The following is a 25,790-nucleotide window of genomic DNA, read 5'->3' on the forward strand; positions in this document are numbered from 1 at the left end:
GCAGTTCTAAAGAGAGTGGTAAAAAAATCCCAACTTTGGCACAACAGCTACCCTTAATTTAGATCATATGTAGTACTTGCTGTAGTTCTGGGCCTGTTTGTTATTGTATAAGTACAACTGGAGGAAACCCATGAAGTCAGTTTTTGAATGATGAGACAAAAGTACTGATTCAATAGATCGGATTCAATAGATCGGATTCAGAACTTTACTGAAATTGCAAAGTACAGCATACTTGCTTGGGAACTAATTTGAGATTAAAACATTTTTCCTTCCTTGTTGGAATGGATATAAATATGGGCACAAATTCCAGAATGTCAGAAAATAAATGGGGTTATCCAAGGTAAAATATAGAGTTTTGACAGAAACGGTAAAAGAAAGGAGAAAAGTAGAGATTATCATAACTGATCACATTTTGGATGAAATGACCATCAATTCATGTGGATCTCAGATTATATCCTAATCCATAACTTTATTTTAAATATAGCTGAAATTTTTTTTGACAGATGCTGATGAATAATATAATCTCCAAAGCAATCACCATCAGAAGGCAAGAATCAATCACTAACCCTGCTATAGTTTAGATTAATAAAACATAATCACCATCCATCTTGATTCACAATGACAGATCCAGAGATGGCCAAAGCAAGACTTACGCTCCAAGGGTAGCAAGATGTCCATTGAAATGAACTGGTGAAACTGAATTAGAAATGCATGAAGAGGGGTTCTCTTCCTTTAGTTTATCCAATATTTTCTCTCCTTTCAGCTCAAAGAAGCTGATACTAAACCTAAAATACAACATGTTTTTTTTTAATGAGTCTTTGCTTGTAAGCATGAGTCACCACAGCAGAAGATTTTGCAGTGTGCCTCAGTTTCTCTAGGTGACATCTTTCAGTCCATTTCTGGTAGCCCCAAACTTCATATTGATTTAACCCTACCAGTGGTTGAAACTTCCAAGTCAGTGAACTAATGAATCTCTCTAGATTGGTTTGTCCTTTAATGGAACTATGATTATGTTTTCCTGAATGGCAGAAAGTTGGAATGGATGGTCCTTTATAGTCTCTTTCACTTTTATGATTCTATCCAATTACTGAAATTTATCCCTTAGATAAGTTTGTTGCCTTTAAACTTAAGATGACAGCCCCCAGTGGATTCACTGCCCAATTGACAAGGAAGCAACCAGTCTGCACTGTTTTAACCTCTCTTGTAAACAGTCTGCATTTTTTTAAAAGTAGTGTCATAATGCAGTAACACTCAATGATACTGTCTGAAGTTGTAGGCTCTTTTAGTTTATGAGATTCCTTCACTTTGCAGTTACAGTAGAGTCTCACTTATCCAACATTCGCTTATCCAACATTCTGGATTATCCAACACATTTTTGTAGTCAATGTTTTCAATACATTGTGATATTTTGGTGCTAAATTCATAAATACAGTAATTTACTATATAGCATTACTGCATATTGAACTACTTTTTCTGTCAGATTTGTTGTATAACATGATGTTTTGGTGCTTAATTTGTAAAACCATAACCTAATTTGATGTTTAATAGACTTTTCCTTGATCCCTCCTTATCATCCAACATATTCGCTTATCCAACGTTCTGCCAGCCCATTTATGTTGGATAAATGAGACTCTACTGTATATAGCATATAGCTATGATCATAGAATATTTTTGTTGAAGGACATTCTAGTCTTATAATTGTCAGAAAAATACAGCGCCCATGCAGTAAGAAGGAAGCCAGTGTGATGTAGGAGTTAAGTTTTGAACTATAACTACATTCAGATTAGAATTCTGAATTGTGACTCTCTACTTTGGGGTAGATACCAAAATGATAGATTTATATGCCAAAATCGGCAATATGAACTCTAGGACACCTGGATTCAAATCCAAGAAAACTCAAAAATAAGGTCTCCATAAGTCAGAGTCAATGTAAAGATAAACAATAACAACAAGAAGTAAGGGGCTTTGTGGCACTGATAAGAATAACTAATTTGCTTCTACATAGACTTTCATTGATTCCAGTTTACTTTTTCACATCAAAAAGTAAAATAATCAAGGGACAGTATCTTTTTAAAAGATGGTACTGATAACATAGATTGTTTACTCGAGTTGGTATTCTTTCACAGAGATATTATTTCCCTCTCCTTAAATAAAGGTGGAAAACTAATGGCAAGAAAACAGGGAAATAAAAAGCTGAATGCTTTCTTCAGACTACATTAACCTGAACATCGTTGAGCACATGGCAGATGTTTCAAAATCTCAAATACTGTTTGCAAATTACAGAAGGCATTAGGGAGCCATTTTCCTGAAGAAACTTAGAGCCCCATCTGCAGTGGAAACCAATCACTCTCTCCTCCGTCCCGCTCCCCCCCAAGTGCCTCTTGGGGCCCCCCAGCTCTGATTGGGAAGCGTAATGTGTGTCCACCTTTACAAGGAGCTGATGAGAGTGTTGTTGTCACCCTTAAGTGACTACCAGCTGGTGCTATCAGATCAAAAATAGTTGGAAAAATTGAGAGGGACACAGGAAAGTAATCCTTTCAAATTGCTGCAATATTTACTGGAAAGAGAGGCTTTCAGGGGAAATCAAGCATGTAATCCAGTAAGCCCTTTGCCCGGTCCTACCTGGAGCACACAGGGGGACCTATTGAAATATGGTAATCACCACTGTGCCAAAGCCCAGGGAAGGAATGGAAATGATGCACACCATTTACAAAGCAGACACTGAACGGGAGGGAGCAGAGTTCTCTCCTCTCTCTGACATCCGATGATGAAAAACATCTGCAATGTTAGTTAGCTTGATTTTGGTGTTATCTCTGTTACTTCAGTAATCACACTAGTTGATTAATTGTAATTACAGTGGAATCTCGGAATCCACTTAAATTGGTTTCAGGAACCCTCATGGATATCAAAACCCCTTGAATGCTCGAGTCCCATTATATATAATCATGTCCCTTATAGAAAATGACAATATTTATTTATTTATTTATTATTAGCTATATTTATATGCCGCCCTTCTCACCCCGAAGGGGACTCAGAGCGGCTTACAAATTTAATTTACATACAATATTATATTAGCATAGTACAATACTGGAAATAAATTACTATATTGTACTGTATCAATATATTGTAATATTATTAGTAATATTACATGTAAAATATAATATATAATTAATATTATATTGTATTATTAGTATTATATTGTATTACAATATAATATGAATATTATATGTATATACAATATGTTATAATTATTATATATTATTGTAAATTATATCATATATATATATATATATATATATATATATATATATATATACTAGCATAGCATGTTATTGCGGGGAGAGTCCTTCAGCTGATGCAAAGAGACAAGATGGAACTCTCTCAATATCAATATCAAGGTTTTCTTTTTGGATTGTTTTTGTACTAAGAGTAATGTACTAAGAAGTTAGGTGTTTCAAAGAATATATGTAGACACAGTCTATATTAGATGTCTAGATGCAAATGATTTAACAAGTATACACACTGTAAACATTCCCCCTTCAGGTTTCTTTCAACCTAACAGTTGTCATTGGAAGACATGAAAACAACCATAGTAGAACAACAGAATTTTAGAATTAAAAAGCACCAATAAGATCGTAGAGTCCAATATCTGCTTGAGACAAAATCTACAGTAAATGGGGAGATTAAGGTACCCAGAGTTTGGGAAATAGGGCATTCTGGCAGCTGTAGTCTAAAAAGGTAATTTTTTCAAGCTCTACAGCTTCCCTTCTGGATGTCTGCCCAGACTCCATAGAAGAATCAACCAATCCCTAGAGCCTTTTTTGCCATTATCAAATTGCTTAAATTAGGATGTGCTTAGTAATGTTTTACCAAAATCTGACTGTTTGCAACATTGGCTCCTGCCCTGCCCTCTGAAGCAACAGAAAACACATCTGCTCCATCTTCTATGTGACAACCCATGATATGTCTGTAGATGTATTTTAAAGACAGCTCTCTTTACAATTATATTCATCTCAACTACATAGATTTAAAACCAATGACGAAGAAGCAAGGCACAATAATTAAGATCAGCACAAGTCCCCACCTCCTTTCACTCCACACAGAGAGGAACTTGAATACATTTGGAGTCCCCCCAAAGTCGTAATAGTAACATTTTTGCTTACAATTGAAGTTCTTCATAATATCTGGATTTTGCATTATTGATCTGGGAAATCATAGTAACACAGCTGAAGCCTGCACACTTGCTGGCAAATGTAAATCTTCACTATTTCATTCTTGACTGCAAAAAATGAAAAAAAAAAATCAAGATCTCTTCTCCCTGTTGGGGAGAGTTTTTCATTTTTAAGAGTATTTTTTCTATCTTGGGCTTCCTTTGAGAACATTTTATAAAGCAATATCCTTCCCACCCACAAGGATAAGACTTTTTGTAGTTGTTGTTTGCTGCTGCCTCAGAGGGTAGAAGGCGTTTTAATGGTTTCACATTACATGGACTGGCATTCACCATTAGAAGGAGGTTTTTGATGATGAGTGTTTTGGCAATTGAACAATTGCCTAAAGAGGTGGTGGGATCTCCTTCTGGACAGTTACTAGATGGAGATGCTCTAGCTTGAGATCCCACACTGAACATAGAGTTGGATTTAATAGCCCATGAGGTTCCTTCCAATTCTCTTGTATTTCAGAGAGTAGAATCTTGGCAGTGGAACCATAAATGTTATGAAGTCTATTCTGGATTCACGTGGTCTTTCTCATTGAGGTCACAGATGTTCGGATAGATGGTAGAGGTGTGTGTGCGTGTGTGTGTCTACACACATGTCTATATGTTTGTGTGTGTCCCTCCACAATTGGAGTTTTGTCTTTTTCAGACTATATTATTCATGGATTTGATTAAAAACCTTCTCCGCAGGAAATTGTAAGTCCTTCAATATGATTTATGGTCAGACCTAGAAATTCCTATAGAGATGTTCTCTCTGATTATTTAAAAAAGCAATTTCTTTTCACTTTTACAGTGGTCCTGCAACTACACACACACACACACACACACACACACTTAATCTAATTATCAGTAGTTCTTTGAAGCTGCAACTGAATTGGGAAATCACTGTAACTACTTCATTGGCAGCTTTCACTAGTTCAGAAGATTCTCCAATGTGTATTCCCATTTATTCTCTACCAGCTGAGGCCAACATTGAGCTGGAACTCCGGCGACCATCATTGCAGAAATTAAGAGGATGCCACTTTAAATTTGCAGCAGCATGAGAGAAATGTCAGCTTCATGTTGCAAACGTACAGTGAGGCACATTCCACCTGACCCAGACTCATCACATCAACCCGTACTCATGAGAATGTCATTTCTGCTTTTGATTTTTTCCTATTCCTTAACTGATTTCTGACCTGAAATATATTTTCTTCCTTTCCGGGCAGTGACCAATATACCTCTAACCCTCTGAAATCAAAGTCCAGGAGGATTATTGGATTTCTCTAAGTGACACTTTTCACATTCTGGCACACTGTAACAGACAGGAGAAGTTCTTGGCTTATAAACCATGCACTCACACAATTACATACACACATACCTATTTGTCTGGTTTTAACAAAAAAAAAAAGGATCTCAGAATTGTAGTCCCACAGCTACATAAAACCATGAATACATCTCTCACTGGTTAGTTCGATGCAAAATTGCTGCCTAAACCTTTGGGATCTCCTAAAACTCTCCCAAAGAATGGTTATAACATTCCAGGGCCAGGCTGTGGCGCAGGCTGGTTAGCAGCAAGCTGCAATAAATCACTCTGACCAAGAGGTCATGAGCTCAAGGCCCGCCCGTGTCGGGGTGAGCACCCGACAATTAAAAATAAAATATAGCCCCTGCTAGTTGCTGGCCTAAACAATCCGAAAGATAGTTGCATCTATCAAATAGGAAATACCACTTATATGTGGGGAGGCTAATTTACGACACCATAAAAATCACCCAGCTGCCGTTGGAATGAGGAAGTGCCATCACAGTGGATGATGAAGCAGCTGCTCCCCTGTGGCCGGAATCAAGCATGCCCTCAGGAAGCTGGAAGCTGAAGAAGGTTTAAATTGCCTCTGCGTCTGTCTCTGTCTCTGTTCTATGTTATATGGCATTGAATGTTTGCCTTATATGTGTATAATGTGATCTGCCCTGAGTCCCCTTCGGGGTGAGAAGGGCGGAATATAAATACTGTAAATAAATAAATAAATACTTGAAACATTATTTCAGGATGTACAATATAGCATAAATATATTTGCATTAAGTGCTGGATCTTCCTTGCAATTTTTTAAAACGCAAAGCTGGGAAATCTTCGTCCCTTCATAATTGGTTGGACTGAGGTTCCCAAAATTCTTCACCATTGACTATGCTGGCTAGAATTGCTGAGACTTTCAGTATGGCAAAATCTGGATAGTTGCACTTTCTCCAGGTATAGGAACTCAAGGCAGCAAACAATAAATATAAAGCAATGCAAATATATTAAAATATAAAAATAGTTAAATAATGTATGAAAACAAGCTAAATAATGTATTAAAACAATTAGGCATTGATATATTAAAATGTATGAAAAAATTTCCCCATCTTAAAATCCCAATCATACTGCTTTAAAAAAACTCAACCCTTGATGCTAGAGAAATGTTTTTACCTGCCAATGAAAGGCTAGGAGGGACGGAACTCTCTGGGCCTCTGTAGCCCTATGCCAGATAATTCAAAAGGCCCTTCTTTAAACTACATTTCCCAGAATGCAGTGCTCAGCCCCAATCAGGATAGGGGGGAGAGAGATTTGCCCCTCCCTAGCCAGATAGAGATCCAATAAACTGGTTCATATTCTACACAATGATTTTTGTTCCTGGGTTATAAATATCATTTCCAAATTGGTTCTATCATAAAAACACAGGGAAAGTTTATTAAACTGCAAAAACTTTCTTTGTGGGAGGGACAATGTGCTATAGCATATTTTACTCTAGTATCTTGTAAAGTCTCCACCAATTTAACATAGGTTTTTGCACAAAAACTAAGTTTCTGGAGTAAAACAACTACTTTCAAAGTAAACAGTGAAATAACACTTTCAAACTAGGAATGCATTTTATTTTTTATAATAATAATAATAATAATAATAATAATAATAATAATAATAATAATATAGTGGCCTGAGGTTTAGTGAATTTAATGACCTACATTTTAGCTTATTAATTTGTTTAAATTTAGTATATAGTGTGCATTATCTGTTCATTTGGTTTATGATGTTTTAATGAATTATTTATGTTATGTGTACTTTTGCTGTTTTAGCCATATACGCCGCTTTGAATCCCACCCATGGGAGAAAAGCGGAATAAAAATAAATAATAATTGTAATTGTTATTTATTATTTTTATTTTTATTCAGAGGCTGGATGGCCATCTGTCAGGGGTGCTTTGATTGTTCTTTTTCTGCATTGCAGAAAGAAGGGGGTTGGACTGGATGGTCTTTGGGTTCCCTACCAGCTTTATGATTCTATCATGTACCTATCATATAATAGACATTCAATTAGATAGCTTTTGTGGATTTTAAAAAAATTTCTGTTAAAACTTTACAAAAATTCCCTAAAATCAGTAGATGCATGAATATTTCTGAAAGTTGTGGGGAATTGTGTAGAAAAGTATTGTAGGTTTTTTTGTTTTTGTTTTTGTTTTGTTTGTTTTTTTAAATGTTGTTTATAAAACCTTTGAAAATTCCCCAAAAATCCATGGATAAGTGAAACAATCTGAAATTTGGTGGGCTAACAGTGGTAAATGTGCTTGAACATTGTAGCAAGTTTCACCCTAATCGTTATACAAATGAAGGAAAAAAAGGAGCCACTGAATTTCCCCTATGCGCAATTACTATAACGAAATAGTAACGAAATTTCATTACTCTTGTTACAGTAACGAAATTTTCACGGACGATACCTTAGAAACACTTTAGAAACAAAATGCCAGCACCCTCAGTTTTGTAATGACTTTTGAAAAAAATTATGGATTGTACATGCCTACTAGTATTATACTACATAGTTATAATGTATACATGTTTTAAGTTGCAGTAAAAAAAATCACTTGTGTGGTAGTCAGTTCATTTCATGCAAAGTATGCACACACACATTTCTACCTTCATTACTCTGAATGATGTTTCACAGTTACATATTTTACCCTAAGTTAGCCCATTCTTTTGGGCCGAGTTTTGTTGCAAATCACCTATGCTGTTTCTTCTCACATTTCCATATCATGGAATCTTGTGTGGATTCCTATTTTAATCTCTTTTTCTTTCCCTGTGCACATAGGGAGTGTGAAATCCGTTCTGCCGTTCCAAATGACATACAGTTTATCTGGGCTGTCATGACTTTCCTCAGCACCAAGCAAACATGTTAGGTCACTGACATTTTGATAGCTGCTGGCCAGGAGTAGCATAATCTAAAATGATGTCTTCTTTTATTTATTTACAGATGGGCTGGTTGGAGCTGGTCACGTCTTATTGCCATGAGCATCTTGAGAAAGGAAGATGAGGAATGCGTCCATTTTCATGTTTTCATAAACAGAACAGGAATGCCAGCCCAACTTTTCAAAGCATGACAAATACTGTTAGGAAGAAACTGAGGCACAGCTTGTCTCCTTAGGGATGGTGATGGAGTTGAGAGAAGTGGGGAGATTATTTTTTTTTTTGCGAACTTGACATTGAATGACATTATGTTGCTTTTCAGAAGGCTTAAACGAAATATGCTGACTGACATACAAGCGATTCTTTTCTTGATGCATCTAACAGAAAAAGAGTTTTGTTCAACCACTAAGATACCTTCATGAGAAACAATCTAGCTAGAAGCCTTGGGGCCAAACCCCATCCACTGAGCTTCCCTCTACTATACTATCAGTCATCATAGTGGATGAGAGACAAAAAAACAGATGTAGGGAGAAGGGTTGCATTGGGAAGAGGATCTACTGCCATTTCACCTTAGGGGTACTGATATTGCAATGACCACATCTAAATCAAGCCGGAAAGTTCTGTCTACCAGTTGTCTTGAATGTGGGAGCTCCTATATCCAAATGCATAATGTTAATGAAATAGATTAATTTTACATGCCCATTGGCCCCATGCATTGCAACAATAACAGCTATTTATTTATCAACTATATTTTAATACTGCCAACCCTCCAAAAACTAAGACACTAGTGCATCTGTAACATCATTAGTGTTGTACTGCTCCCTCCCAAAAATACTCAACTGCAATAATCCTACATGAAATGTTGACCCAAAACATGCCCAAAGCTGAGCTCAAATATTCCACTCCCCCCCCCTTTGTTGAGGACAAAAAGCTTAGCAGTCATAAAATCTTAGAGTTTGATTGGCCTTAAAGGCTCTCCAATTGAACTCCTACTCATAGAATGAAACCTAGAGCTGGAACATCTCAGCTTCTCTTTGAAGATATCTTAAAAAAAAGCTTCAAACCTCCATAGGTAATTGGTTCTATTGTGGATTGCCGTTATCAAGAATTTCTTTCTAAGCACCTTAGCACTCATGCTTGACCCATGATGAATGCAATCTAGACACTGCCCCAGTAGTTTATAAAATGTCACTGGACAGTAGTGCTGAAGTACTGCAAACCATGAATAACAGAAAGATTAATAATTCACCCTGTCTACTTCAGTTTTCCTTTTTTACTGGTTGCCATCTCTGCTGTTTCAGAGGATTGTATGAGGTAAAAAATACTTCCTAGTCTCACACAACTGCTGAAGCGTCAGATTAAAAACACGTCACCTAAGAGTACTCATAAATTCACCCAGCTCCATTTGAAAACTAATCATGTCCTTTGCCCTACATTGACTGTTCTTGAAAGACTAGCGCAGAACTTCTCTGCTATGATGGATAACATCCTTCATTAAATTCCATCCCAAAGCTCAAACAAGAAATATCAGAGAATAGAGTTCTTGCCTTATGTTCCACCTGAACCAAACCCTATTCTCAATTACAGGTAGTTTCAATGGGAAGAGGTTTCACTGAGATTTCAACATGGCTTAGTTTAACTCAATCCTCAAAACATTATGATGCACCATTTTTATCAGTCTTAAACAGCACATTGGTTATACATTTCTTAATTTAGGACTGCAGTGTCCTGTTAGAATGATTTAGTAGAAGTTTTTCACATAGTATAAGGTAAAGAGTGTGTCTAATATGTTTTTTTCTGCTGTGAGCTAGTTACTGGACAATTTAATCCATTGTAGTTGGTTTTATATCATCAGTGACATGCTAAAGTCTTGACCAAAGAAGATATTTGTGAAGCTGATATCTGAGATCCAAATAGAGATTCTGAAGTTTGAAATTGGGCCCCTCTGAATCCAAACCAAACTGAGACACGGCTTCTTTTGGTTATACTGTATGCCAAAGTGAAAATCTTATGGGTTTGGTTTAAGAGCTGAAATAGGACTCAATGAGACCAGTTTAAATCACACCCAGTTATAGAAAAATGTTTCAGGCAAGACACATTTTCTCAGTCCTAGATGAAGGCAATGACAAAGCTCATGTGCATAATTTTGCCAGTAATACCCTAAGGTACAGTTGTCATAAATTTTAATTGACTTGAATGTACATAAGCATGACAATAAGAACAACCAGAGTCAGCACACCATAATGGGATGAGCTTTGGACTACAACTCTGGAGATCAGGTTTCAAACCCCCAATTGGCCATGAAAACCCATTGGGAAACCCATTAGGCAAGTCACACTATCTAAGCCTCTGAAAAAAGGCTAATGCAAACTTTCTTCAAACAAATCTTGCCAAGAAAACCTCATGATTGAATTACCATAGGGCCCTTACAAAAGCTTGAAGGCACATAGCAACAAAGAATAAGGCTAAAAACAATTATGGACAGACATAAGGCTTCTAGGATCTGCTGTTTCTTTTTAGTTTCATTATGAGCCCCGAATCTCCATCATGTTCCTTGACCCAAATTTAAGGTAAAGGAAACTATCTAGTTGGGCCAACTGAATATAAATAACTGGCAGCCCTTAAGACTTGACCACTAAGGATTCTATTATTCCATATGCCAGAGACAGCAGGGTGCATTCACTGACTACAGGATCTTCAAGATTCAAGAGAAACTCAGTTCTTTAGTAAAAAATACTCTCTGAAAATTTAGAAGAGCCAATAGTCTTCAAGGAACATGGAAACCAGCTCAAAGTGAGTCTAACCTGTTTCCATTTCCTTCCTGACACCTGACCTTGTCCTCAACCAATTTCAAAAGTGAAACTTTCACCCTCTATCAGTGTAACTGAGCCTATTAAAACAAGAAAGGAGCCAAAGGCCAGACTGCTAGCCTCTTGGAAGGAAACCTCTTGTTTGCAAAGTTCTGTGCATCACTAGTTTGATTTACAAGTATTGATGAAACTCAGCTATGGTTGTCTGCCTTGCAGTTACTTCAGTCATTGCCGTCTGCCATTGTTCCTGGAGGTACTATGCCTTGCAAGCCATGCTTCAGTTTTTCAGAGTATTCTGCCAGATTGGCAGGGTGCTTTCAGATTAGCAAGATGTTAGCAGCAACAGCAGGTTCTGGGGAGATGCAGGTGAAGTGCTTAACATTTTGCAAAAGAATGTTGAGTTTCTGCCCACCTGAAGGAAGAGACTTCCCAAATTGACCTGAAGCATTTGCTTTTTCAATGAGTATTGGAACCTCTGGTAGCAGTATTCAAATCTTTGGGTTTTTTTTAAAATATGGAACAGGGAAAAATAATTAGACAGACTGGATCAAGTCTAGATTTCAGGAGAAGTTACTTTTAGTATTGCAAGCAGAGTTGAAATATTATTGCCTGGATTTTATGACTCTTTGTTTCCCAGGAACCACATGGCCAAAGAGAGGGAAAACCAATCTCCATTAATATCCCCCCAGACCATCTTAATTGACAACAAAAATAACATCTAGATAAAATGTATGCCTATGTCTCTAACACTATCATTATTTTTCTTTTATGATTTTTAACACTTTTGTTTATTTATTTATTTATTTACATCACTTTTACCCCGCCTTTCTCTCCGAGGAGACTCAACTCAACTTTTGTTGGATGAAGAAGTCAGTGGAGCATTGAAGGCATTATGTATTTTGTGCATTTTTGTTTGGTCCAATAAAGGTATAGCTGTTGCCTGGGTTTTCGTATGTTGTGAAATTGAGGTTTCCAAAAAGCTACTGGGGATGTCTGTTGTTCTTAAAAAACTACAGATTTATTTCTGTTTTGTCCTCAGTGTAGCTTTAAGCTATGAGCATGTACCATAGCGGGTCATTTTCCCCTTCAATGGAGCCTTAGAAGCCCGCCCCCCATCATGCCCCTTCTACATTTTAATGTAAGTATCTATACATTTAGGCAAAAATTCTCCCCTTGACACATTAGAGAGATAGGGACCCTTCCATTATGTTTTTACTGCCACGTTGGCCTACTTCAAGACCATTAAAAGTTGAGTACCCCTTATCTGATATGCTTGGGACCAGACGTATTTCATATTTTGGATTTCTTTTTCATTTTGAATTTTGGAATATTTGCATATACTTATAAGATATGATGGAGATGTCACCCAGGTCTAAACCAAATTCATTTATGTCTCTTGTAGACCTTAAACACACAGCCTAATCAAATACCAAAGACATGGAAAGAGGCCAGCTGTCAAGAGTCAGACGCCAGTTAACATACAAAACAAAATTTATTCCAAAGATAAGCCTAAAAATAACATAAACACAGGAAATATCCTTGAAACACTTCACTTTTCAGTGTTTTGAGAGTAGATTGGACAATAATAACTCAAAAACGAGCCACGCTAATTTCCCATGCTGGCATTCAATAAAAAACTAAATAACGCTTCAATTCAGCTTTGGGAAACAAATAAAGTTAATTGCTGGAAAATAAACAAACTAGAAAAGCAGTAAAGCTGCTTCCACGGTGCAGATAAGCCGAGAGCCTCAAAGGGATGATGAATAGCCGTCGTCAGAAGAATCCAAGGTCAGGTCGGGAGGCAGCAGAAATTCCGAAAGACAAACCAATAGTCAGAAGCCGGGAGTAGCCGTCAGTCAGAAGGCGTAGACAGAAGCCAGGTCAAATTCAATCCAATAGTCCGAAGAGGGTGCAGTCATCCAAAACAGGTCCACGATAAGACACAGCGAGAGCCAAGCTAGATGATATCAGCAGATTCAAATCATAGTCCAAGTTCAGTCTTCATGGAAACACAGAGATCCCAATGGCACCTCAGCAACACCTTGCCACACGCAAAGTGCAGTGGCCAAACATTCCCATTTTATTCCCCTTCCTCCTGGGTGACCAAACACTCACACCCAAACACCAGGTGTCCCAAATCTACTCAGAGTCTGAACTCCACACAGCTAGATCTGGAGTACCTAGCAATTCGTCGGAGTCCCAATCATCCTGCCCACACTTAGCCCCATGAACACTTAAAGAACCATCCTCCCTTCTCCAAGCATCCCAATTGGGATCAGCTCCTGCAGAAACCCCAGGTTCAGAAGTATCCATAAGCCCCAAATCCCCAGAAATCTCTGGTGGCTGTGCCCATTCAGTGCCCACTTCCCCAGCCACCACCTGTTCCTCAGCATCCATCTCCCCATCTGAATCTTACTCAGAAGATCCCCCATATAGCTCTCTAAGTCGCTTCCTGCGCAACTCCTCCAGTGAACCCTCATCACGAGGGTTTTTTCTTCCTCTTCGAATTCCATCACCATCAACCATAATCCCCGAAGGCGCAGTCACAACACCAGCATTATCTTATTCCCCCAAGAAGATAAGGATAAAGAATTGGTCCAAATTTACAAACCAATTCCATTGTTAAATATTTAAGATATAGCGAAAAATTTATCAATCAAGTACAATTGATATACACAGAACAAAAAGCTAAAATTAATGGAAATATGGCTGAAACCTTTCCAATACAGAGAGGCGTGAGACAGGGATGTCCTCTCTCACAACTATTATTTATACTTGCAATAGAAATCTTAGCAAGGAAATTAAACCAATATGAAGATCCAATAGAAACAAAAGTGAAAAGCCAAGAATACAAAATAAAGTTATTTGTGGATGACATTATCCTAATGTTGGAAAACCCACTGGAATAATTTCCTAAAATGACATACCAGGTTAACCAACAGAAATTCTTATATATATAAAAGCAGGATATACAGGGTGTTTGAAAAAGAACTCCCTATTCACCATTTAATTTAAATGGTGAATAGGGAGTTCTTTTTCAAACACCCTGTATAAAAATTTGATGATATATTTCAATAAAGAAACACACACACAGCATAAAAGTAATTTTATACATGATATTTATAATAATTGTATGCATGAAATAAATTTGTGTGCATTGGACCACCAGAAAGCAAAAGTATGACAATTAGAGCCACCCATGTAGAGAATTTTCAATTTTCGGGTATTTGGGAATTCTGGATAAGGGATACTCAACCTAGTCCCTAGTTATAAATGCCCAGCCCCTAGGTTCCTTAATATTTGGTTCTCTGCATTTCATCCAAAACTCAGCCCTATGATACACTATTTGCACTATCCTATGCCTGGCCCTTTTATAGCCTGGTTATGCACATTGTACTACTGGCAATTGGTTCGTTGAGTATTGTCTTGATTGAGTTTTATGCTGCTGTTTTATATTCTGATGTTTTATTTAATTGTGTTTTCTCTGCATTGATATATTTGATTATGTTCTTATTTTAATTCTGGTTTTGCTTTGATGGATTGCTTGTATTTGTATTAGTGTTTTGTGGGCATTTTGTCCCATACGTAAGCCGCCCTTAGTCCCTTCCTGGAGATGGTGGTGGGATATAAGAATAAATTTATTATTATTATTATTATTATTATTATTATTATTATTAGCCTGGAAAATTCCTGGAAAACAAGCATAGATTTTTGTGACATCATAGTCACACATATCTGCAACCCGATCTTGGGAATGTTGAATTTAGTGTCTAGTCCTGTTGATTTACGTGGCTCTTTTTCACAAACAAATGTCTTTTTCACAAACAAATCTGTAAATTGATTTAACACCTATTTGACTTCTTTAAGCCATTTTAGTAATAAAGCATTGATTTATAAAGAGTGGATTCTTACCATCTCAATGAAATAGAATTCCAAACGTACTGAAGGAAAATCCACGACTATCACATAGAAAAGAAGTCACTAAAGCATTTAGAGATTAGTCCAAAGAGAAAGATGAAGCTAAACACTAAAAGTAACTTCTATGCTGTAAATGGAGTAAAAAGTAGTATGATTTCTGGGTTACTGCTAGGTTGAACTCCATGGTCTTTAAACATTTGGTGCAGCCCAGCATGCATTACCTGAATGTCAGAAGATCAAAATGCAAAGCATCTGGTTGCTGACATGGCCTGCAAAGCTTCAAAGCAGATACTCTAAGACCAGGTAACATAAAAGCCGGGAGGTAAAATGTTCTCTCTAGGGTTATTGAGTTATGAAATTTTGATGGGAATGTCAAGACTACACTACCACATCTTACTCTTCATGCTCAGAGCAAAATATTAGGGTCTCAGACAAACACTCCTTAAAATGAAGAACCAATTTTGCTTGCTATTGGATAAGCCCATTCCAATCCCTTCATTTAGAATGCTCATTCTGTACAGGAAAATGAAAATATAATGTTATCAAAAGTCACCCAGGCTTTTATGCCATATAAAAATTCATGCCCATTTCAAGTACTTTAGCAGCAGGAAGCTCAATCAAGCAACTCAACAAGCAAAACCCTTTGGCTCTCTCATCACTAAGTCCCTGACACCATAATAGTTACATCTTTACTTGGGTATGTCTACTAATTGTGTCCCTCTGGACATACAAGGGCCCTCCTGGAATAAGTTCAAATTACCCTGCATCGCATGTGCCTGGAGCTACTCCAAATGAATCTCATCCAAAGCAAATTTGAAGAACTTTAACTCAAACTGCAGTGCTCCATTCATATAGAACACATTTCCAACCAACTCACTGCTCATTTTACAGAAATTAGCTGCATCAAATTTCATTTTAGCCAAGCAGATAAAATCCAGAAAACATGGCCACACTCCATGTCTCCTGTGACCCAATTAAGAGTATTCCATGCCAAAATTAAAGGAGATAAATGTTCACTTCCAGTTGAGGATGGCTGATGTAACACCAGTTTCCCTTCTTTGGGAAGAACCGGCCTGCAACAAGGCAGACATACAAATGGGGCATTTGGATGATATAATTTTGATCAGTTTTTTCAGAAAATCTCATCTCCAAGCTGTACCAATAGGAAAAAACTATTAGTCATGGACCCGGATACCATTTCATCTGTTTATTCCGTGTTTTCGCATTGTTCATCCATTCAGGTGGCACAGAAGGGTAGAAACCCTCCCAGAACAAAAACAGCAGTGAAACAAAAAGGAGGGGATGGTAGCCAATTCTCCAGCTGATTTTCAGTGCGCTGGCTGTAGGCCCAGCTAGCCGGGGCCTACAACCGAGCCTTGAGCATGGGGCCCACTCAGATGTAGACATGGCTGACAGAGCCTACAGCCGATCACCAAGCATCGGGCCCACTCGTATGTAGGTCCTGGCTGGCAGGGCCTACAGATGACCGCCAAGCACTTGACTCTCGTAGGCCTGGCTGGCAAGTCCTACAGCTGAGCACTGAGCATTTGATGCTCGTAGGCCCGGCTGGCAGGGCCTAAAGCTGAGCGCTGAGCATTCAACGCTCATAGGCCTGGCTGGCAGGACCTACAGCTGAGCATCAAGCACTCATTGATCATAGGGCTGGCTGGCAGGGCCTACAGACCCTGGTAGGCCCTTGCACTTTTCCACCCAAGGTCAGAAAAACTTCTCTTTTTTTCTGGACCTTGGGCTGAAAAGCTCATTTGTATAAGTGCCTGTTTTCAGAAGTGGCCAACAGAAACAGAAATGTGGCAATAGAAATGGGACAAACAGAAACGGATAGCTATTCTATACAAATGCACGAGACTACAAACCATGCTGTTACAACATGAACATTTGCTATCTGGAATTCCAAAATTCTCCAAAATCCCAAATTTCCATGTGGGTAGTTTAGATAGTGACATCTTGGCTTTCTAATAGTCCATGATTCACAAAGTCCATCTCATGCACAAAATTATTGAAACTATAGTATGTAAAATTAGCTCCAGGTTATGTGAATATGATGTATATATGACACATAAATAAACGTCATGTTTGGACACAGGGGTCCATCTTCAAAATACCTCATTATTCCCTATATGCAAATATAGGGATTCCAAAATATAGACAAGCTAAAATCCCAAACACTTCTGATCCCAAGGATTTTGAATACTCAATCCATACTAATTTACCTGCATGTCATCTGATTGTTTAAGTGTAGAAAATTGCATTGTTTGTCTAAGGATTGGGCTCATCCTTGCACCTCAGCTCAGAAAAATGCTCCCTCAACCACAGAAATGGCTGCTTGCCATTGTGTGGAGGTAGAAGGAAGAAAATAAACAGATGGGTCACATACGAATTAGCCCAATTCTATTCTCTTGGCAACGTTGCTTTTATCCTTGTTTATGCACATGCTCCCTGCCAGTTTCTAACCAGGGAAGATTTATGTCAAGTCCATATTTCTGGGTCATTTTCTCTCATTTGTCTTTAGTTTTCTTCTCTCCCTGTGCTCCTTTTAGCACCATAAAGCTGCCTGGAGGCATTCACATAATGAAATTAATGCAAGAATGTTTGGCGCAAAGAAGACAATTAAAGGTAGCCTCTGGATATGGAACCGACTAAAGTTCATTCAGTTTTGAATGTAGGTTGACCTCCTGATGTTCTTCCAGTGTCTCCTGGTGCCCTTGGAAAATGAGAATAGGAGTCTTGGCAGACTGAAGTTCTCTGATAAAAGAAAACAAAAGAGAATCCTGTTTCTAAGGGGCAAAACTTGTTGAATGAATGATTCTCTCTGAAGATGCTTTCAGCTACTCAGTGTAATAAATCTAGTGTATCCTTGCATATTTTCCCAAATGCATACTGACAGTTGCATGTCAGTAGTTTTGTCAGGGATGGTGAATTTCCTATTTAAAAAAGATTCTGCAATTAATTTTAATGATCAAATATTATATATCAGAAAAGTATTTCATAAAAATATTTCAGAAAACAGAAAAACTATATATTTATCTATGAGTAGAGTACACTAAATCTTGAAAGTCTCAGGCTTATTTGTTGGGGATGAGGGAGTAGCTGTTCTTAGACTTTGGAACTCTCTCCCTATAGAGGCCAGGAGGATTTTGTGCTTGCTCTCATTCTGCCAGCAAGTCAAAATCTTTTATGACATCAGTTTTTTTAGAAACAATATGTGATACACTTTTAATGATGTGCAACATTGTTTTAATAGCTTTTAAATTACTTTTTAGTATTTCTTAAATAAATTTTACATTTGCATTTATTGAAGTTTTTGGAAGAGCCTTTGATCTGAATTATTTTTAAGTATGCTGCTAGTTCACAAAAATGGGCTCAGCACTTCATATGGCCAATTGACAATTCCTTGTGTGTCCCAAAGAAGGCAATTATTAATATCATTCTTTTTAAAGATGGAGAAATATTCACATATCAACAAGTAAAATTAGCAAAGGTTAACTTCAATTATTCATTAAGAAGGCTATGAAGAAAGAGATAGCATAGGTTTGGTGCCATATCTAAATGGCCTGCCATATTAAACAGTGAATGTGCACGTGTTGCCTTATTTCTCCTCTGACATTTCGACTACCCTGCCTCCCCTCTCAAAGTGTAACCTCAGCAACAGAGATGGGAACGATATGGAGTGACTCTGTCAACAATGACATTTATTTTGAGAATATTATGCATTTACAGTACTGGCATTTCCCAAACTGAATTTATCACTGTGGACTTGCAAGCTCTCCTCTTCTTACTGATAAGGCAGCAATGAGTTTACATGTCTGATATTTTTCAATTATTTTTCACATACAAGCATCAACCATTTTGGTAAATTCTGGTTCTCTGTTTGTTGTTTATTCGTTCAGTCACTTCTGAATACAATTGCTTTAACTGTGAGAACCTTCGTTGCCAGGGTGATGTCTCTACTCTTCATTATTTTATCAAGATTGGTCATTGCTCTCTTCCCAAGAAGTAAACGTCTTCTGATTTCCTGGCTGCAGTCTGCGTCTGCAGTAATCTTAGTACCTAGAAATATAAAGTCAGTCACTGCATCCACGTTTTCTCCCTCTATTTGCCAGTTATCAATCAGTCTGGTTGCCATAATCTTGGGTTATGTTTAACTACAACCCAGCTTTTGCACTTTCTTCTTTCACTTTGGTTAAAAGTTTCCTCAGCTTCTCCTCGCTTTCAGCCATCAAAGTGGTATCATCTGCATATCTAAGGTTGAATTCTTGTTTACCTCCAGGTTGTTTAGGACTGCAGCCAGCTTCCAGTAAATAAAACAAATGAGAGAGTTGGAAGAGACCACAATGTCCATCCAGTCCAACAGGAATCCACAATCTAAGCACTCCCAATAAATAGCCATCTAGCCTCTGTTTAAAAGCCTCCAAAGAAAGAGAAACCACCACTTTCAAAGCTCTCTTCCAGTACTGTCTTCTTATATGAAACTTTTTTCCATCCATCCTGTAAATACTCAAATGCACTGATCTCTTCTCTCCATAATCCAGTTCCTGTAGTATGCACTTGTTCATTTTCCTATAAAACATTTGTATAATCAGTCCTTGGAGAGAGAGAAAATCAATTAGCTTACTACACTGTTCCTATATTAATTATTGCCTGTACTTCAAATGTATTGCATCAGGATCCTAAGTACATTAACTCAAAAATGAGTCCCATTGATTTCATTACAATATACTGAAGAAACAGCTGTTTCTCTGTTGTCTTTCATCTTTATGAAGGCAGATATGAATACCGAAGAACTGAATAAATACTAAATGTGCCTCATCTAAATGCTGATTTATATCCATTAAAATTCCTGTGGTCCTCCCTCACTCCCCCACCCTCTCTTTATGTTAAACTAAATGAAAGTATGGGATACCATCCTTTCCTATTAACTACAATGATATACTTTTTATGAAGATGGTGACGTCTTAAATTAAATTAAAGGATGAATTAAATGTGCACATAACATTCAGAGCTCATGAGCTGTGTGTTTATGTTTTTCTTGCATATCCTTGCATGGAGCCAATAAGTAAGATTTTTCCAGGGTGATGTCTGACTCTACTTCTCCCTGATATTGTCACACGAATGTCATAATCCAGCCCCTTGTTAGGGAACTAATCTGAGCATAGCCGCATCTGTAGTTTATGTTGTTAAGCATTTTGTGAGAAAATTGCCTATTGTGCTTGGTTGTACTTTTCATTAGCATCATGTAACTCAGCTTCCTCCAAGATTAAAATCAAAAGATGAATAACTTTGAGCTCTTCTAAAGCGCACCGTTTGTTAATTCATCTGAGATCAATAATGATTAAATGAATAATTTAATGAAGCTCAGTGCATACTTTCAAAACAACTTAATTTTGTGCTGTGTAGTAGTCATATTATTTACATGCAGGGGAATTCAGGAAAGGAGAAAGATTGCACAACAGGGATTCATCTTTCTTACCTGATTCCACTCTTCTCCCTCTTCCACAGACACAGAGCATTGTTCCATTAAGGAAGCACGGCTATTCTGAGTAATTTTGGTCTACATTGTTTTGCTAGGCAGAAAAACCATTGTATAGTCAACCTCTACATTTACAAGTTTCACTTTTGTGGATTTGATTATTCGTGGATTTGATTAGCATGTCCTCTCGATGAATCTCTTGGTCCTCTAGTTCAGGGGCTTCTTAAACGTATTCTGCCTGAGCACTTTTTACATGACTTTTTACAAGGAATAATACAATATTTAAAACAATATGTCAAACAATATAAACTTAACCATATTTTATTGAAAAGAAGAGGGCCATCCAGTCCAACCTTCTTCTGCCATGCAGGAAAACCACAAAGCACCCCTGGCAGATGGCAATCCAGTCTCTGTAGTAATAGTAGTAGTAGTAATAGTAATAGGAGCAACCCTAGGGCCTTCCAGTCCAACCTCCTCTGCCATGCAGGAAAAACACAATGAAAGTACCCCCTGAGCGGTGGGAGGGAAATAGGGTTTTGGAAGCAAGCAAGCTCTGGGGGAAAGGATCTGGGGATCAAGGGGGCTGAGGCAAAGGGGCTTTTGGTGGCAAGGGAGGGGGAGAAGTAGGAAAGAGGAAGGAAAGCTTGGAGAGGTTGGAGGGGGAGGTAGAAGAAAGAGGGGACCACGGAGCCCCTCAGTATTCTTTGTGGAGCCCCAAGGGCTCTTTGGAGCATACTTTGAGAACTGCTGCTCTAAAGTGACTCTTTGGTCAACTTCCAGCATTGAGTTATATTGGAGGCACTTGTTGCTTGTCTAGTGTGCTTCTGTGGTAATCTTCCAGCAGACACAGATCATAGAGTTGTATTGAGGAGTTAGAAATTCATAGTGAGCTGTTCTCTCGTGTAAAAATATGGCATTTTTATTCAGTTCTTTTCATTGTATGGGGGGCCCTTTGCCCCTAACCCCAGCAAATGTGGATTAAATCCTCATTGGATCAAATCAGGGAAGGACAGCAGCCAATTTCTGTCTTTCAATCCCAATGTCTTGGGCTGCAATATCACATCACTTCTGAGCATTATATGCTTCCAATGTTTGGTCCTGCCTCAGAGCATGGAGAAGTTACTTTTTGAGATTATAGTTCCTTGAATCTACTTAAGCCAACATGGCCATTGGTATGGTGGAATTTGCAAGGGGGCTGAGCTGTGGCGCAGGCTGATTAGCAGCCAGCTGCAATAAATCACTCTGACCAAGAGGTCATGATTTCGAGGCCACCCATGTCAGGGTGAGCACCTGACAATTAAAACTAAAATATAGCCCCTGTCCATTGCTGACCCAAGCAACCCGAAAGATAGTTGCATCTATCAAGTAGGAAATTTAGGTACCACTTATATGTGGGGAGACTAATTTACGACACCATAAAAATCATCCAGCCGCCATTGGAATGAGGAAGTTGCCATCGCAGTGGATGATGAAGCAGCTGCTCCCCCTGTGGCCAGAATCAAGCATACCCGCTGGAAGCTGGAGAAGGTTTAAATTGCCTCTGTGTCTGTCTGTCTCTATGTACATATGGCATTGAATGTTTGCCTTATATGTGTACAATGTGATCCGCCCTGAGTCCCCTTCGGGGTGAGAAGGGCGAAATATAAATACTGTAAATAAATAAATAAATAAGTCAAAAAAAGTAACTTTTCTCCCTCTGATCTGGGTGTTACAAAAAGGTCTTAGTTGGAACTGCTTACTGATTGAAGTATCATTACACAGTAGAGTCTCACTTATCCAACACTTGCTTATCCAACGTTCTGGATTATCCAATGCATTTTTGTAGTCAATGTTTTCAATATAGCATGATATTTTGGTGCTAAATTTGTAAATACAGTAATTACTACATAGCACTACTGCATATTAAACTACTTTTTCTGTCAAATTTGTTGTATAACATGATGTTTTGGTGCTTAATTTGTAAAATCATAACCTAATTTGATGTTTAATAGGCTTTTCCTTAATGCCTCCTTATTATCCAACATATTCGCTTATCCAACATTCTGCCAGTCCGTTTATGTTGGATAAGTGAGACTCTACTGTATTTCCATATTGCTTAGAAATCTATATATATAAAAGAGTGATGGCATCAGGGCAGCGGACAAAACAACAAAACTACAGGCTCCCCAACCTCGAAATTTGACAACACAACCCATCATTCACAGCTATAGGTTGATACAACAAAAAGAAAAGAAAAATAAAGTCTTAATTACAGGGAGAGGAATAATAGTTTTTATCCAATTGCTGCCAGTTTGAAGGCTAAGCTCCACCCACTAGCAACCTACTCAGCCCAGGGGACAGGCACAGTTAGGCCTCACTTAGGCCTCTTCCACAGATTATCAGATTTTAACTGGATTATATGGCAGTGTAGACTCAAGGCCCTTCCACACAGCTATATAACCCATTTAGACTCTTATATTATCTCCTTTGAACTGGATTATCTTGACTCCACACTGCCAGATAATTCACCACAGCTGTGTAGAAGGGGCCTCAGATAATCCAGTTCTAAGCAGATAATATAAGATTATAAATATACAGTAGAGTCTCACTTATCCAGTCCAACCCAATTCTGCCATGCAGGACACAATCCAAGCACTCCCAACAGATGGCCACCCAGCCTCTCAGTACTACTACTACTACTACTACTACTAACAACAACAACAACAACAACAACAACAACAACATACAATCCTAAAGTTTGGAGTGACCCCTAAGGATCATCCAGATCAACTTCCTTCTACCATGCAGGAGGACACAATCCAAGCACTCCTGACAGATGGCCATCCAGCCTCTACATAATAATGATGATGATGAAGATAATAATAATAATAATAATAATAATAATAATAATAATAATAATAATAATAATAGAAGCATAGAATCTAAGAGTTTGGAGAGACCCCTAAGGGCCATCCAGCCCAACCCTTTCTACTATACAGCAGGACACAATCCACAACACATGGACAACGTATAAATACTATACAATACTACACAAGGACATAGACCCCCTCTATCACAGTACACGAACAACCACATGCATACTAAACATAAAGACAACCATACAACAGACATTCAATACCACCACTACCTCAACAATTTCTCACCAACACCACCAGACAACGCCACAGCAACGTGTGGCCGGGCACAGCTAGTGATACATATGATTGTATATATAGTATAAGAAAACCTGATCAATAGAAATGCCTTGGAAATGGGGCCTCTCACAGTAACCTTTGAGCAAGTGAAGCCTATCTGAATAGAAACATTATTATTTATTTTGTAACATCCCATTCCTTTTGAGATAAATTTAATGTATGACTTGGGTTTCCTTTAAAAAAGAGTCCAGCTTTCCCTTTGTCACAATACATCCAAGTGCACCTTTCCAGTGATGAAATGTGATATTTATTAGAATAATGCAATTACCTGTGGTTTCAGAGAACATCCGTGCAAAAAAGATACATTAGATAGTCTAAGTAGCTCTTTTTGGTTGCAGGCAATGTCAGGGAAAGTTAAAAGGGTGGGGGTTGTAATGAGGATTTACCCATCTGGAGAGCAGGAAAGGGACAGAAGGAAGGCGGTGGTATCGCTTTTTATAAATCAAATTCCTTAAAAATGCTGACTTGGTTTCAAAATCATTTTCTGTACTTATCTATTGAGTCTCTTCTTGCTGTGCTCGAAATTGTATAGTGAGTTCTATATGAAGTGTGAAAATGGATTTGTGGCCTTATAAAAAATTACTCAATCTAAAACACAATAGTGGTTGATGTTCCAGAGAGAAGAGAAATGATGAACAGAGAATCAGCTTCTCTGCAACACATCTCATGTTGGAAGTGGAAATTGAAAGTTTAATGAACAACATTTCTACACATTAAAGATGCATATCTGCCCTATCTTATCTTAATGGAAGTTTAGGCATCAAGTAAGAACATCTAAAAGTTATGTTTCAGTGTTGCCAAGGCCAGGTGTGAATGTCTGGGTGATTTACACACTGTTGTGACACATGACCAGAGAGGTATCTATACTACACAATTATAGCACTATGATACCACTAACTGCCATCCTTCAAAACTCTGGGAGCCATGGCTTTCTGAGGCACATATAATTCTCTCCCAGAGAACTCTAATGCTGCCTGTGAATCACAACTCAGTTCTATGTAGATGGTGGATATATAATATGAAAGCGATATAATGAGAGAGAGCTTTAGGGCCCAGTCTTTCCAAAGGGACCCAATGTGCCTTACAACAAACCTAGACAACATAAAGCTAAAAAATGAAAAACTAAAGTTATGTTTCATTTAAGCACTGCTGAATTTTAAAATGTGTAAAAACTTTTAACAATATACAAATATAATTAAAATATTTATTTATTTATTTACAGTATTTATATTCTGCCCTTCTCACCCCGAAGGGAACTCAGGGTGGATTATAATTCTCGTATACATAGCGAACATTCAGTGCCATTAGACATACAAGAAATAGACAGACACACAGGCAATTTAACATTTTCCAGCTTCCAGCTTCATGAGGGTACACTCGATTCTGGCCACAGGAGGAGCTGCCACTTCATTGTCCATTTGTGACACCGAGTCCTTGAAGGTAGTACTTCCTCATTCCTTTCCACACGCTGCTGGCAGTTTTTATGGTGTCCTAAATTAGTTAAATTAGCCTCCCTGCATAAAGCCAAACCTAAAATTTTCTATTCAACAGATCCAACTGTTTTTGGAGTTGCTTAGGTGGGCAGCAAGCTAGGCTATTAACAGTCAAGAGCTCAATCTGACCCAGGCTTCCATCCCATGACCTCTCAGTCAGTAGTGATTTATTGCAGCTGGCTACTAACCAGCTGTGCCACAGCCTGGCTCACAAACATGCATTTAACAATCCCTGTTATGAATTTTATCATTAAAATACATGATTGGATGAAATTATGCTTGTAGTCCAGCAAAAGGAAAACAGAAATGGGGCCAATTATTCTGTTTAAGGAAATTCCACTGCCCGAGAACAGCCACTACAAAGGCTCTTTAGTGGGCCTGGGACAGTGGTAGGAAGAAGAGGAAGCCCCTCCTGAAAAATCATAATATCATAGTAGATTATGATACCACATTGAGAAATTTCCCAGTTTTGGACACTTCAGCCTCTTT

The 25,790-nt window shown here is 38.0% G+C and overlaps 1 long non-coding RNA gene across 1 annotated transcript in view; it reads left to right on the top strand.

The window, feature by feature from the left end:
* Positions 1-12,153, top strand: part of LOC103279088 (uncharacterized) — a 35,273-nt gene extending 23,120 nt beyond the window's left edge. Inside the window, exon 2 of the long non-coding RNA XR_009999634.1 lies at positions 8,466-12,153. This is a non-coding gene — a long non-coding RNA (uncharacterized LOC103279088). The remainder of the gene's footprint in view (positions 1-8,465) is intronic.
* Positions 12,154-25,790: the final 13,637 nt, after the last annotated feature.

Source organism: Anolis carolinensis, chromosome 6 (assembly GCF_035594765.1).
Source record: "Anolis carolinensis isolate JA03-04 chromosome 6, rAnoCar3.1.pri, whole genome shotgun sequence".
Lineage (NCBI taxonomy): Eukaryota > Metazoa > Chordata > Lepidosauria > Squamata > Dactyloidae > Anolis > Anolis carolinensis.